Source organism: Camarhynchus parvulus, chromosome 2 (assembly GCF_901933205.1).
Source record: "Camarhynchus parvulus chromosome 2, STF_HiC, whole genome shotgun sequence".
Classification (NCBI taxonomy): Eukaryota; Metazoa; Chordata; class Aves; order Passeriformes; family Thraupidae; genus Camarhynchus; species Camarhynchus parvulus.
The window spans coordinates 110,163,267-110,178,207 of NC_044572.1; the positions used below are offsets into that span (position 1 = coordinate 110,163,267).

At 40.0% G+C, this 14,941-nt stretch overlaps 1 pseudogene; it reads left to right on the forward strand.

The window, feature by feature from the left end:
* LOC115912689 overlaps window positions 1–14,941 on the forward strand; it is a 58,203-nt pseudogene that overhangs the window by 30,646 nt on the left and 12,616 nt on the right.

The following is a 14,941-nucleotide window of genomic DNA, read 5'->3' on the forward strand; positions in this document are numbered from 1 at the left end:
GGTTTTTTGGCATACGTTTGCAAGAAACTCATCATGTCTTTGCATTCAAACTGCAAAAGCCAGCTTAGTACTTTGTGAATTTCCCTTGGAAATTGCTCTGCAATACTTCATCCAGAGAAGATGCATTTCCCTGTTTGTTTGGTTATAAGCAAGTTCACAAGGCATTTATTTTAGTGCTCAATTTACTTGCTTCTCTCACTTCTCTCTGCTCCATTCCTATGGAAGTTTGTTTGAAATATTTCTTTGAATTTAGATAGCTTGTACTGGTGTCTTTTTGAGAAATTACTTTCTTTGCCTCTCGCTGGTTATAATGCCAGGGCAGATGGATTTAACACAAGCTTAACCCTTTTGTTTTTGGAAAAGATTAGTACAGGCTTAGATAATAACCTGGAAAATACAAGGATAGCTGAATCACTGCCATTCTTAATACAGTAATAATCAGCAATGTGTTCTACGGTTAGCCCACTGGACATCGAGATAGCTAATCTGACACTGGATCCTTCTGTCTGTGGACACTTACATTCATACATGTTCTCTCTTGAGCTGGCTCTGCGTTACTTGCAGGGCTCCCTCTCTCCTGACCATTCAGCTGAGCAGCCTTGGCAGGAGGGTGTTTGCTCCTGGCCCCCCGAGAGCCTGGGTACTGCAGCATCCCCCGTGTCTTGGAGATCCCAGGTGAGGGCTCATAATCAATCCCCACAGCTGAGGTGAGAACTCATTTTGGATTCTCTGATGTTTCTACCAAAAGTGGGTTTTTACAGGTCATGTCTGCTGGATGCCACTCTTCAGTGGCTGCAGTGCGGCACCTTCTGTTGGACTTGCAGAGCTGGTGAGACAAGATGTGTGCCAGACAGCTGCTTGTTGGAAATGAGACATTTCCACACCTGCTACTAATCACATGGATAAATGCCCAGTTCTGGACAGAAACACCAAATGAGTTTAGATGCATTCAGGTTTGGGTGGAAGCAGTGAGCAGGCACTGTCAATAGCTCTGAATATTTAGATGCCTGTACTCCCCTAAATACTGACATGGCTAATGAAGGCTGCTAATTACAATTTGTAATTTGTTTTTGGACTTGTAGGGTGAAAACTTAGTCAAGAACTATTACTTTTATATTTTACCTATGGCTTTGCAGGTGGTGAATTGAGGCTGTAATAGTTTTATAGTTCAAGCATGTGGATCCACTTCCATGATCCTTTACCTGTTTATCCCTGGGTCACACGCACATCCTAATTCATTTATTTGTAGCTAAATGCCTTTGCATAAACAACTGCATCTATACAAAGTGGGTAGATGCTGCTGTTCTTCTAACTTAGCAGTATTTTATACTGATGGTGCTGGTGGGAAAAACTTCATAAGAATGAAGGAGAAAAAAAAGATAAAGGAACAGAAAAGCAAACTTTTGGAAAAAAATCTCCAAACACTCAACATTTTCCCAATCTTTCCCACCTCTCATCCTCCTTGTCCCAATCCATCTCTTTTCCAAAACACAGAGACCCTTTTATCTCTGACCTTTTTTCCTTTTTGTTCTGCAATTTTTCAAGCATTAGAGAGAGACAATTTACCAGCTGATTATGAGACCTTGTGGAAATCCATTTTTCTTTAGTGTACAGTAGTTAAACACATATAACTCTCAAATCCTCTCTGGGAAATAAGTGACAGGGAGACATTCAGCTAACCCAAACAACACATTTCACAGTAAGTGCTGTTCTACCAAAGGGCCTTTAGACTGAGTAGCTAAATGTCCCCTCATTTAAGGATATTGAGGGAGCCAGGATCAGGGGATGCTGGGAAGCTTGTTGTCTTACAGTCAATGTAAATATTTGTAGATATTTTGAAGGGAGTCTGAACCCTGAAAAACTTCTGGCTCCTGAATTAGCCATAAGGATTTCTCACTTGGCTTAGTGCTCAACTAAAATAGAGACAGCAAGGAGTCGTAGGCCTGGTCTGCCGTGCAAAGTTCCACTGAAGAGTGATTTTCAATAGAGCTAATTAAACAAAAGCACATCATAGCATGCATGCACTTACATCAAAGCACACAGCGATTTTATAGATTTAATTTAACTTTAAATCAGCTTAAATGTGTCTATTTCATGGGCTAGCACTGAGTGGAGCAAATAAATTTTAAATTTAATTAAAGTGGTGTTCTTTTCCAGTGTAAGGAGGTCTTATAGGTTTTTCTGTTTCCCTTTATTGATCTCAATGGTATTCTATGAACATGCTAAAAAACCCTTTATTTTTCACACACCTTACTTGAAAAACTACTGAATTCAGTCATCTGCACATGACTAACATTTTTGCAGTACATATGTACTATTCTGTTACCTAGTGAGATCCATATTGGCATGTAATTTTTGGATAAGCTTTTTCATAGTTTGTTTTCACTAAATGTCTTGTTGAAAAGAAAATTGGTGGGCCTGTGACAAGTATGTAGAAATCTTTTTTATTACTTTTAAGGCAAGAAAAAAAAGAATGTGTGTTCAAATGTAAGCAATTTCCTGTAATGTTGTGAGTTTGTTCATAATGGGGTAACTTTAAAGGTGATAGATAGTAAGAAAGCTAATATAAATAAATAAACTGTATTTATAATGTAGTAGCAGCTACAGGTAATCATAGCAGTGTGGCTTGCTCAATACTAGAATGAATATTCTGTTTCTCCAGCAAAATGAAATGTATAAAAAAAAGAAAAGAACTTTCTAGTCGCAGAAAATGCATGAATAGTGGAGACTAGAACAGAATAACTCTAATACTTGTCAATGTCCATAACACAGGTAAGTAATTTTAACATCCTCCAACCTGAGAAGTTCCCCTTAGCTAATGAGCCTGTTCTCTTCATTGCTCAAACTTCTGACCATACTCAGACAAAAAACCACCACAAGTATTAAGCAACCCCCAAAACATTCTCCTGAGAACTATTTATACAAGATGCAGTGGTCAGTCAGGGCAGTAAAACAGTGGTTTACAAGAAGCCCAAATAAAATCTAGCGCTGTCCTGAGCAGGATGGCCTGTGGCGAGTCAATGGGTAAACATTCTCAGTGCAGAAAGAAAAAAAAGGGAGAAACAGCGTAAAACAGATGAAGGAAAGTCTGTGAATAAATCCAAGCAAGCACTATTGCCTGTGTTCTCATGCACCTTAATCCTTGTCATGTGTTTGAATGAGGATTATGCTTCTCTCCCACCCACCTTTAAGTCCTTTTAATAATCTGAAACTTACATAAAATATGGAATAAATCTACTTGAAGAAAAGCTCTCTTGTACTGCAGGTTGTCTGAGGAAACCTCTGTGTTATGATTAGATCTGTTATGGTTAGATCCTTAACAATTTATTTCAGTGGGAAAACTTCCATTGGATTTAATAGCAACAGGGTCTGAACTACATTTTCATGCATCATTTCAAGACAGTTTGCCATTCAGGAATACTGGCTTCTTACCAAATGACTTTTTTAGTTAGATCATAAGGCAGATTGTCTTCATTCCATGTTATATCCAGTCCCATGGATGTGGTCTTGAAAGCAACCTGAAACTTGGATATCATAACTTTGGTGAAATAGCCTTAGTACTTTAACACATTATGCTTCTATAGTGAGTTATGTTTTGGGAGAAAATGTTCTCTCATGTCTTATAAAAGAAAAATTTACGCTGGATCTATTTTTGCAGTGTGGCTGCAGCTCTGTGTCTCTCTTTGACGTAAATTTATTAAAGTAAGACAGGCCTACTTGATAAAATCCAAATATAAGTACCCTGCATTATTCCATAAAAAGGCATTTTCAGCATGGTAAGTGAAATGTCCTTGATTGAAACTGCCTTTCAAAACCAAGGCCTTTGTTGCATCAACACAAGCGTGCAGCAGCAGTGACACTCACCAGCTGAGCAAAGTGTCCTTTGGGAGGCTTTTGGGCAAGCTTGTGGTTGTGAAGGTTAGCAAGGTTTTTGACACTGTTTTGCACCATATTCTTGTATCATATGTGTTCGGCCTAGAGGCTGAACAGCCAGATGGTAAAATAGCTGGTGGTGTGGTTTGCCTTAGAGGGTGCTGATTAATGGGACATGCACTGCCTGGAGGCCTAACAAGGGGAGCACTGCAGGGTCTATCACTAGAAATGTTTAACTGTTCCATAAATGACTTTGAGGAGACAGTGGAGTGTGCCTTCAACAGAACTGCAGGCGTTGACAAACTGGAATGGTCAGGGCTGGACAACTCATGCTGTGAGGCTGCACAACTGGGGCTTGTTTATCCTGGAGATGAGGTGGCTTTGGAGGCCCCTAACAGTGTGTGCCTTCCTCCTCACCCCCATAGTTATGGGGTTGAGTCCCCTCCTCCTCACCCCCATAGTTATGGGGGGCCATTGGGCATGTGGAGCCATGGTCTCCACCACGGGGCATGGTGGATGAGGAAAAATGGCACCAGTTGAAATGAGATGTTCACACTGGATATGAGGAAATACCTTCCCACCATGAGGACACCGGGGTAGTGGCACAGGCTGCTCGAGGTGGTTGCACAGCCTTCATCCTTTGGAAGTCTTTAAGAGCTGACAGGAGAAATGTACATCGTTTCAGCTCATGGTGGAGCCCACGTTCAGCAGGAGGCTGGTCCAGAGAACTGCTGAGATCCTTTCTGACTTGAACAATCTCTGATTCTTAGGATCCTACAGGTGCAACTACAGTTTGGCTTGGTGCCTACCTGAGAAACAATATATTGGTAAAGGCTTTCTTTAGCCAATTCTTTTAAAAGATGCCTTGGCCTTGTAACAGTCTTTCATGAAACAACTCTTTTGCCTGCTTGTTTCCTACACCGCCAAAGCAAAGTTATTCTTTACAGCAACAGAATGAAGACTTTATGAAGGAAATGTCACTGAAGATGAGCAATGAATCAGCACAGTCCTCAGTGTGCTCTTACCTCTGCAAAAGCTCACTGATGACAATGTAAGGGGTATCGTGGATGTAGGCAATACACACACTTCATAATCCCAGACAAAACCAAGATCACAGAAGCATATAATGAGATATCTCTCACATTTTTAGAAGTGGTTGATTTGACAAAACAGAAGGATATTTCATAGGTTTCTACAATAACGTGGAATATTTGCTTTCCGTGCAACAGAGAAAAATTGTGAAGTTGAGAAGACTGAAAGTCTACACTCTCATTTCTTCTAAGAAATACACTCTAAAAATTGCGGGAATGAAACAGTATTCACACTGCTCTTATTTTAAAACCATTTAGGGTTTGTACATAGTCATGTGATTCAGGAAGTAGCTATTATCATTAATAATGTTTTCACATTGTGTTCACTGTGCTAGATCTATCATATTCCTAGACAAAGCTTAAGGCAGGCAAATATAGATTTTTATCTGGCCTATGGAAATGGAAAACAGTCAGAGGATGAGCAGGAATCTACTCATTTAGGAACAATGAAATTCCTTTGGTGGAGCGCTTTACACAACAAGCAGCCACAGTGGCACAATTCAGACAGCAGTTTGTCAGCATCTATGGTTCCCTTTGAGTTTCACCACTTCATTAATTGGTAGAACTCAATGAGGTTAAAAATGAAAAAACACATCTCTTGGGGATTTAAAAATTTTGTTTATTCTCCACCCAGCCACTTTGATTTACAAGGTAAATTGCTTCTCATTTTAACTCAGAAACAAAATGCAGTTCAGAGATGTTTATTTTTTCCATAAATTTGTGATCTTGGTCCCTTGAAATGTGGCTCTATAATAAGATGATGTTCCAAGTTTATATTGCCTGCAGTCTGTTTCATATGACTGGGGATGGGTATGACGTGTTTTGATGCACATAAGACTATTTTTTTGGGATTCATTAAATCCATCCCAGTTTAGAAGAAGAAACTTACCTCAGCTTTGTAGGTGCCATGTATGAAGTGCATTGTCTTCTCAGCTCATTTACTCTTAGACAGGTGGTCATATAACAAACCATCAGAATAACTGGCTTGAAAAAACAGCCTCATGTCTGTCAGGAGGGAGGACAATAATTAAGAGCATATGGAAAGAGTTACTTTTACCACAGGGATGAAAGGTACCCCGGTAAAACAGGATGTGGGCAAATGTATGCTCCCGTTGTCTCTGTCTGTGGTTTGTGTCAGCCTGTTTCTGACCAGGAGGTGCTGGCTTATGGTGTGTCCAGATGATAGTCAGAATAATTAATGTTTTTTTTTTTTTTTTGAAAATAGAAACTATTAAACAAACTTATAACTAGAGCAGTTACTTGATTTCAGTTTTAAGATTCTGGCCTACTATAATTCCATAGAAATTACTCTTAAATTTTGCAGAAAGTATCTTTATTTTCCATTTCACCCAACTGTCAGAAATAGGGGTACACATGTTTTTCAATTTTGTATGTTTGTATTTCCTGAAACTTTGCCTAGAACCTGAAAATTATTAGAAAATACTGGAAGAGTCCATATATGATTTGTGAACTATCTTTGAAAGGGCAATTTTTTAAGCTGCTACCGCTGCAAAAAGCCAACTCTATTGTAATGATAAGCGTAAGCATGAATTTCTCCAAAGCACTTAACTTTAATCTATTTGATATCATCCAGAATTCCAGAGGATTTCAGCTCAGATTAAAAATCTTTTTTTTACCATGAAAAGTCATGCAAATTGATAAGTGGTCTTACGACATCCTGCCTAGGATGACCAAGGCATGCATATGGTAGAGTTTATCATGTATCTCACACAAAGCAAGGCAATGCTTGATAAGCACTTTTATTGGGTAATTACATTTTTTTTTATGTTTGCAAATAAAGCAGATTGATTTCCATCTTGAAGTAATTTACTAACACATTATAAACTCGTCAAACGCTAACGTGGTGCAGCATGCCATTTCCTGTTTACTAAGTAATCCTTTGGCCGTCTGCTTTGTGTCTTTCAGGTTGAACCTGGAGCTGTTCTCTGCCAGGGACGTCATGGAGCCTGGCGTCAGAGCCCTCCACCTGAAGGAAAATATTGCCTCCTTGGCTTGACTTCTTGCAAATACAAGCCACAGCCAATTCCCAGAGGTTTGCAGGCCCAAGCCAGAACGTGCAGAGGTGTTCCAGGGAACTATTAAAAGGTAAAAATGGTATCAAATTGATGTCATGCGATGTTTCTGGCTGCTTATCAGATGATTTCTTTTTTTTTTTCTTTAAGCATCTGTTTGTGAAGATTATTTGGGATGTATATGAAACATCTTACTTTCTTTAGCATGAAAAGCAGGTGTCCTTTAATGAAAGGACCCAGGTCCTTTCTAGCACAAGGTCATCTATTGCATCAGGAATTTATGGAAACAGCAACAATGAAATGATCTTATGGGAACAGCACCAAAAGGGAAAAATGCCCTTTGGAGCCATAAAGGTTCACTGAAACAGTAATTTAAAAGGATTTGAATCCAGTTACTCATGACATTTCCCATGCCAATTCAAAGCTGGCCCGCTCTTTCTTCACTTTTTTTTCCATTTTATTAGTGTATGCTTTTACAGGAAATGAGTTAACATAAATCATATTACAGACAAGATAAGCAACAAAGTCACTGGAAGTAACATGCTAGGGTAAACAAGAATCAGACTAAAGGAATCCTTGCCATATGGGGCACTCTCAAAAGGCATATAAAATCTTCTGATAAATGAAGTATTTGCAGTACTGTATTTCATATGACAGCAAGAGTGAATTCATCCTTTTAGGAAGGGATATTAAGACTGTCCTTTGAGTGGTGGGTCATGAGTGGGAGAGTCAGTGACTTAATTTCCACTTTGAGTATCCTAGAGAAAAGGAGAAGATGCATATGCACCTCCTACTGCATTGGAGTTCACACAGCAAAGCCCTATGAATTCTGCTTCCAACACATGTAATAAAAACAGATGGCCAATTTTGTTTTGTAATTTGTAATATTATAATTTTTCATAGTTTTCATGGTTTCTTTTTGTCCTAAATGGCTGTAGTACTCTATGTCTTTTTTTTGTACAGAATTTCTTTTTTATCCACTTCTGTTTTACCACCTTAACTGCATGGCACTTGGAGCTACCTGTGAGCAGACAAGGATAAAGGTATTTTTTTCTGTCAACATGATTCTGGAAAAAACTATCTGTGCATCGTTGGTGGAGATTAGATTAGGACTTGCCCATTTGCCTACTTAATAACAATTTTTCAAGGATGAACTACCAGCAGCTGAGTGAATATTTAGTAAAAATTTTGAATTTGCTTCAGTGACAAGTGAAACAGTTTGTATAAACCTTTTAAGAAGACAAATATCTTCTTGCAATGAGAATTGTACAGTGGGAATTCTTTGAGTTTTAGGGACCTGGAGGAGTGATGACATCAATAAGTGCAGTATTGTATACTTGTGTATGATACATATGCTTGCTTCCTCACAGTCATATTATCATAAACATAATTAATGCAAAATGTGCTAAGGCCCTAAAACCTAAATTTCTGAGTGGTAGTCTGCAGTGTGTACCAGTCTGAAGATATTATAGAACATAAACTAGTGTGCTTTTTTAATTCTCAGCTGTTCACAGCAATAAAACTAGAAAGCACACTAGCAACAGCTACAGCTGAAGTTCCTTTAAAATTTCACTTTACAGGCCCAGGCTGCTGAGGCATATGCGGAGCTCATGTAAATACTGTCGTGCTTTATAATGCAGAGCAATGTGGTGTAAGAGGAAGCAAGAAGGGGGAAAGGAAGGCTGATACTAGGACACTCTAAAGAGAGGTGCCTGTAGAGAAAAGCTGATGCTTCCTGAAAATTCTGGTGGGCTTGTGGTTTTCTGTCCTCAGAGCTCTTTGGTGATACATTCTGTTGGAACTTTTTCAAAGGGATGAAGGAAGAACTTTGTTTCCCTGTCACTTTCAGCATAAATGAACTGCTGTCAGACTGTTTTGAATAAAACCAAGATAATATTAAAAATGGTTGACAAAGAAGAATCAAATAGCTTTTTTGGCTGGTTGGTACCTCACTCCAGTGAAACACATACAGAGAGTTTGTCTGGGAGCAAGAATTGTGTTCTGGGTGCTGTGACAACACCCCTTCTTGCCCCAGTGTTTGCCCAGTGGTTTGAGGACTTTCATGATGAATTCTAAATGCCTTGTTCCCAGCAGGGACCACAGGTGACTTTGTTGTTCTGCTGTTCTCACCAACACTGGGAAAGGAATGTTCTGCAGACATCCTCTTCAACAAATCTCCAGTAATGTGATGTGTCATGGAATTTGTGTATTCATGACCAGAAGCAGTTAGGGTTTAGGTTTTCCATCTTACTCATAAAATTACAGCTCTTGCAGCACGTAACTCTCAAGGCCAAGATGACAAATGCTGTGAACTCCTTAAAGGAGAAGGGTGCTGTTAAACCTCTTACCCTTATGAGACCCAACGAAATCCCACACAGACTGGACGTGACCAGAACAGAAAAGTGATACGTTATCTACCCATCTTGTACATCAATAATGTTAAAGTGGAGGATGTGTGGCTTGCCTGACATATCTTAAAAAGGCGGCTTGAGGAAGATGTAAAAAAAAATTGCCATGATGTTTTTGTTGAGAGTTGCCTTGGATGTAATTATTGATTCTCAAATATGGTTGTTGAGTTTTTTCCTCTCTTGAACAAAAATGTTGTTATTAGGTTAAAAAGAATGGAGTAACAAACTAATGAAGGGAAAGAAACAAACAATCTGCCAAGCTTGCATGAAGGCAGCGGCAGCTCATAATTTTAAATTATGTTTCTCATTTATATGTTTTTTTGTACCATTTTTTCCTCATTAAATAAGCATGGACAAAACACTGTATATTTGGTCCAAATGTAAAAGTACCTGGCCACACTTGGAAACTGTAGCAATGAGAGTTGCTGTATATGGATGAAGTGTTGTTATGTTTCATAACACATATGAGTGATTCTGACCCTTTGAAGAAAAAAGGTCAATGCCAGTTCCTACAAAAGCAAGGATGGTGGCCAAGCAATGTTGGCTGGAATTTGCATGGGCCTACAAATTCACCTTAGTGTTGGCCTGTAGCAAACACGTAGATATTCCAATTTTATTAAAGAAAATCACAGACGTGCCTTCCCCTCTCCCCCAAATCTTCCAGATCTGCCTAGCTGGGCTAGATTTTTCTCCTGCTCTTTGTGATCTGGATGGTTACCCACTGGGGATCAAGATGAGATCACCAAACATGGTTTTCCATGGGTGACCTAAATCTGAAACTGTTATCTTCCCCAGCTGAACAAGCAGTGGAAAATAAAAACAAAAGCAACTACTAAAGAAAACTTCTTGGCCTTAAAATTGTTAAAGAGGAAGCAAGCTGTAGCTGAGAAGCAAGTTTCCAAAACAAAGATCTCCTTAGAGTAATACATTTGACACTTTGCCACAGTAAGAGCTCTGTGCATGCCTGGGAAACCCTTGCAGAGTTCAGTTTGAGGAACGTGCGGCCACATATTCTTCAAACTGAGCTCTGCAAGGGTTTCCCAGGCATGCACAGAACTTGGTGGTGAACTTGATGCATTGATGGTTGATCGATTTATTGTGTGCAGCGCAGAGGGCTGAGGAACTGGCTGGCCCCCTTCATTTCTCCCACAGTAGTAATGACACTTGCACATCAGAACAAAACAGGCTATTCTTTCACGCTGCAGCTGAAATGCCTCCCCTGTTGCCCCCCAGTGACTGTAGCTGAGCTGAGCTGTTTATGAATGTGTTAGCCCTGAGTCTGCTGAGAGCTATAAATGTCATGCCCTCAATGACATGCCCTCCTGGCTAGGTGGAATTCATTCTTCAGTGACCTGAGGATAGGACCACTGCCTTCCTTCCCAGGCCGTTTCTGCCAGAGAAACAGCATGAGGCTGTAAATGCATATTGAGGAATTGTTGGGAGGTCCCTTGGCTCTCTTTTGTCTTGGCTGCTCTAGATTGTGGCTCCAGATTCTCCTCCAGTGGGAAAAGATAGAGTTATGCTTCTGCCTAATTTCTGTGAGACCAAATCTGAAAAAAGAGCTATTTTTTCATTTCCACATATGTTACAATGTACTGGTGCAGGGCCATTGTGGGGCAATGAAGTGGTTCTTTGACATGATGAAGAGATTAGACATATCATCACTTGTGTTTTGCTGCTCCATCTTCTTTGCCAGAGGTTACTTCACAATGTAAAGCACAGTAAAACCAGAAGACATGGAGGATTTGAGAAAAAAGGCTGTAGGTAATGAATTTCTTTTCCCTGTCTGTGGACACATCTGGGATATAATGTGGAGGGTGATGATACTCCATGGTCAGCAGCAACACCTTTGCTGCCATGATTTGCATCCTCTGATTGCTTCCCTCTACAGGCATGTGTAATGGATGACAATGTGTTCTCTACCTAGGTGCTTTTTTCCTGGGATGCTATTTATTCCTTGTTTTATGCAAATTTCCTGTGTATTTGTGACAGATGAATACCATGTTCATTCCAGGGACTGTTCTGATGTTGGTGGCCTTTTTTGCCTGTCTTCACTTTTGCCAAGGAAAATTAGGGAGCAGCTTTTCTGTACTGTGGTTAAATCCTCCTGGTGTCCGTTGAAGTAAAGCAGGTGCATGCTGGAGTCTTGTTAGACCAGGAGCTGTCCCCTCTGTGTCCTTTGAGGAAAAATGGTGAAGAGAGTCAAGAGCTGGAATGCTGCCCAGCAATCTTAATTTCTGCCTTGAACACAGCTGCGAGACAATTTTCCTGGACAAAATACGAGGTTGACAAATACCACTGAGTAGCCTGTTTGGGAATTTTACCATAACAAATAAGCCATTCTGTTCACGCCTGAGGCTCTCAGATCTGTACCATACGTACCTCTCCTCCTGTTAGGCTGAGGGCTGGATTCCCTGTGTTTGCCTCTGTATTCTTACCTACACAGCTGTTAGCTATTACTCTGCATTCTGTTTGTCTGTCTTTAAGATGAAGGAAATTTTTTTTTGCTTTATTTAATTTGACTGGGATAAAGTAATTATGCAGAAACCACGATATCTCTGATGGTAAGCAGACTGTACAGAATATAACTGTCTAAGCAGAAATGGGTAAAACTTGGTTTTGTGCTACTTCTGTAGAGGGATGTGACATTTTTTGGCATTGTGTCTGCATTTTTGTGTGTATTTTTTCACCTAGGAAATCCCATCTCTTCTGACCCATCAAGTTTACTGGAACTTCAGCATTTGTGGTTGATTGAAATAGGTACTTTGAAGCCAAAAAGAAATTTAAATAAAATATTGAAGGTAAAGTTGTCAAAAATCCTTGTACTTTACCATGCTTGTTCCACCTGTTTTATCACAGTTGGATGCCCCACCCCTGGAACCGCAATTAAGGTAAGGTTGGATGGGTCTTTGACCACCTTGGTCTATGGGAGATGTCCATGCCTATGCAGGGCTAGAACTGGATTATCTCTAAGATCTCTTGCAATCCAAACCATTCTATGGTTTTATGATTGTATGTTATGGATATGCTATGCAAGAGTGTATTGACTTGTGTGATTACCTTACTTAGGTTTGTTTGATACAAACGAAGTGTTTACAATACTTAATTTTTAGGACAAAGTTGGGAATCTAAGATCCTTTCAAAAGATAAAATATATCCAAAAGCTGTGGTCTACATGTAGCTAAAATATTACTAGAGGCTGGACTTGCAGAAACGCCTACTGACTGAAAACATGGCTTCCCATCCAAAGACATTTCAAAAGTTTTAATACCCTGGAAACCAGATTCAATCCATCTTAAAATAAAACTTAATTACCTCTGAAGGTCTTGTTCTGAAAGGTGAGTTAAAGTCTGCTGCTCTGTATAATCACACAAATATGTTTTGTACGCTTTCCTTAAAAATGTCCAGCTGGCCTGAGCCGAGCTGCACAGGCCTGCAGAGCACTGCATTGCCGCTGGGATGCTCCCAGCAAACCCAGCGGGACTCCAGCACTCTTGTAGATCTGGATGTGGAAACTGACTTCAGTGGGGCTGGAAGCGCTGGCAAGAATGCTGAGAGCTACATCTTTCCACTTCAGAAACTCAAGGGAGATATTAAACATCCGCTTGATCAGCAGCAAACTCCCTGCTCCAATTCTTGCTCAAAGGATGTCATGTCTAATGGAGCTGAGCTGCCAGAAAGCTGCACCTGAGTGAGGAGGATTTCTGCCTCACTCTGGTTAGTCCCCGGTCCAGATCCAGAAGAACTGCCAGAGGAGGGAGCCAAACTTAATTTCTGTATTTATTTATATTTCTAAATCTTGGCAATATTTATTTTGCTGCTGTTCTTTGCTGCGCTCTTGCACTTTCTGCTTCCTTTGTGGTAGGAGGAAGCCAGGTACAGAGCAGTGTGTGCTCATGAGCTACTTCTACTCAATGGTCCTGCTTTAGATTCCCTGCTTGTGAGGTGGTATGGGAAGGGAGTTACTCTGCTCTCCTCAATCAGAAGACATAGTAGAGCAGCTGTTCCCAGTAACAATAATGACACTATTGCTGAGACAAACATTTTCACAATGATGCATGGGAACGCTAAATCCAAACCACATTGTTTAGCTAATGCATGCTTTCGCTCTGCTAAAGGGGAATGTCACATAACTGAAAGTAAATTGAAGAGATCAGAGTTTAGAAAATATGACAAAGTTGAAAACTTAAAGCTGTAATACACAGTAACATCCTTTAGCAGTGAAATCAATGATCCAAAGTGGTGTGTGCATGTGTATTTTATGGCAGTTTATTAGGTATGACTCCCCTCTGGCCAGTCCAGTGAACAGACACTGTTGTGAGTCAGGAATGCTTTCTGCCAAGCACTTCAGTGAAACTGAGTATAGCATATAGATCTCCTTTCCCACAGAACATATCAGGCATTGCAACATATCATAGATATGTCAGACTCTAGGTATGGTTTCTGGCATTTCTCTTTAATCTGCACTCCCAGCTGGGACTAATGAAACACTGCTCTCAAGGCTTGTGCATGCACATGGTTCAGAGAGTCCTCACACACTGTTTTAATAAGGTAATACTTTTATTTTCGTTAGCAAGAGAAGAGGTACTTGCCTTCAGTAGTGATGCAGTGCAACAGCTTAGAGAAAAAAAAGTTAAAGATGAATGGAGACCTGAGACATTTAATTCATAAACTAATTACTGCGCTAGATATCTACCTTAATATTGTGACAGCCTTGCTGCTGGCACTTTCATAATAACTGATATGGGTTTGAAAGATCGTTGGAGAGCCTTTTCCTTCTGGCACTGTTGTGGAGAGATTGCTAAGTTTAGATCACAAGAATGCAAAGTTACTCAATCAAACACAGAAGTCTGCTAAGTTCATGCAATAAATGGAGATAAAAATGGGGTTTTGTTTCTTACCAGAGGATCACAGTCAACTTCCCCCCTTCCTTTTCACTGTGCCTTTGCTGTATGTTCTGGGCAACAGTGATTCTACCAGGTCTGATCAAAGCTAGAAACACCTTTGGCAGTGGTTTGAAGGCTTCATCTGAACTCAGCAAAGAAGAAAAAAGGAGAGGGGAAGCACATTAAGGACTTGAAAACTATTCTTAGGTGTGCAGACTAGGGAGCTGACAGCAATATCTGACAGCAATACCAAAGTGCCTGTGTGATTACTTGGTTTTCATGTTAGAGAGTAGAGTCTCTCAGCACATTGATTGTTTTTACTGTCCAGCCTCCTGCTTTTGAAGAGCTGCTCTAGTTAATTTCAATGATACACTATACAGTAATCTTGCCTATGTAAATGAATGGAATTCAGTACTCTCAACAAAAGCCCTGGATGTTATGATCCTCCCATGCATTGTCAGGGTCCTGGGCACTGTAGCTCATGAATAACACAGATGGAGGAAGGTTTATAGAGTCTGTGGCAGTGGTTTTATTTCATATCCAAAGTGTGAAAAGTTTCTTCCAAAGAACAACATTATATGATACTTTTAAAATAAGTAGGCCTGCTTGGCCTTACAAATAATTGTGCAGGTGCTGCAGGACTTTGTGAT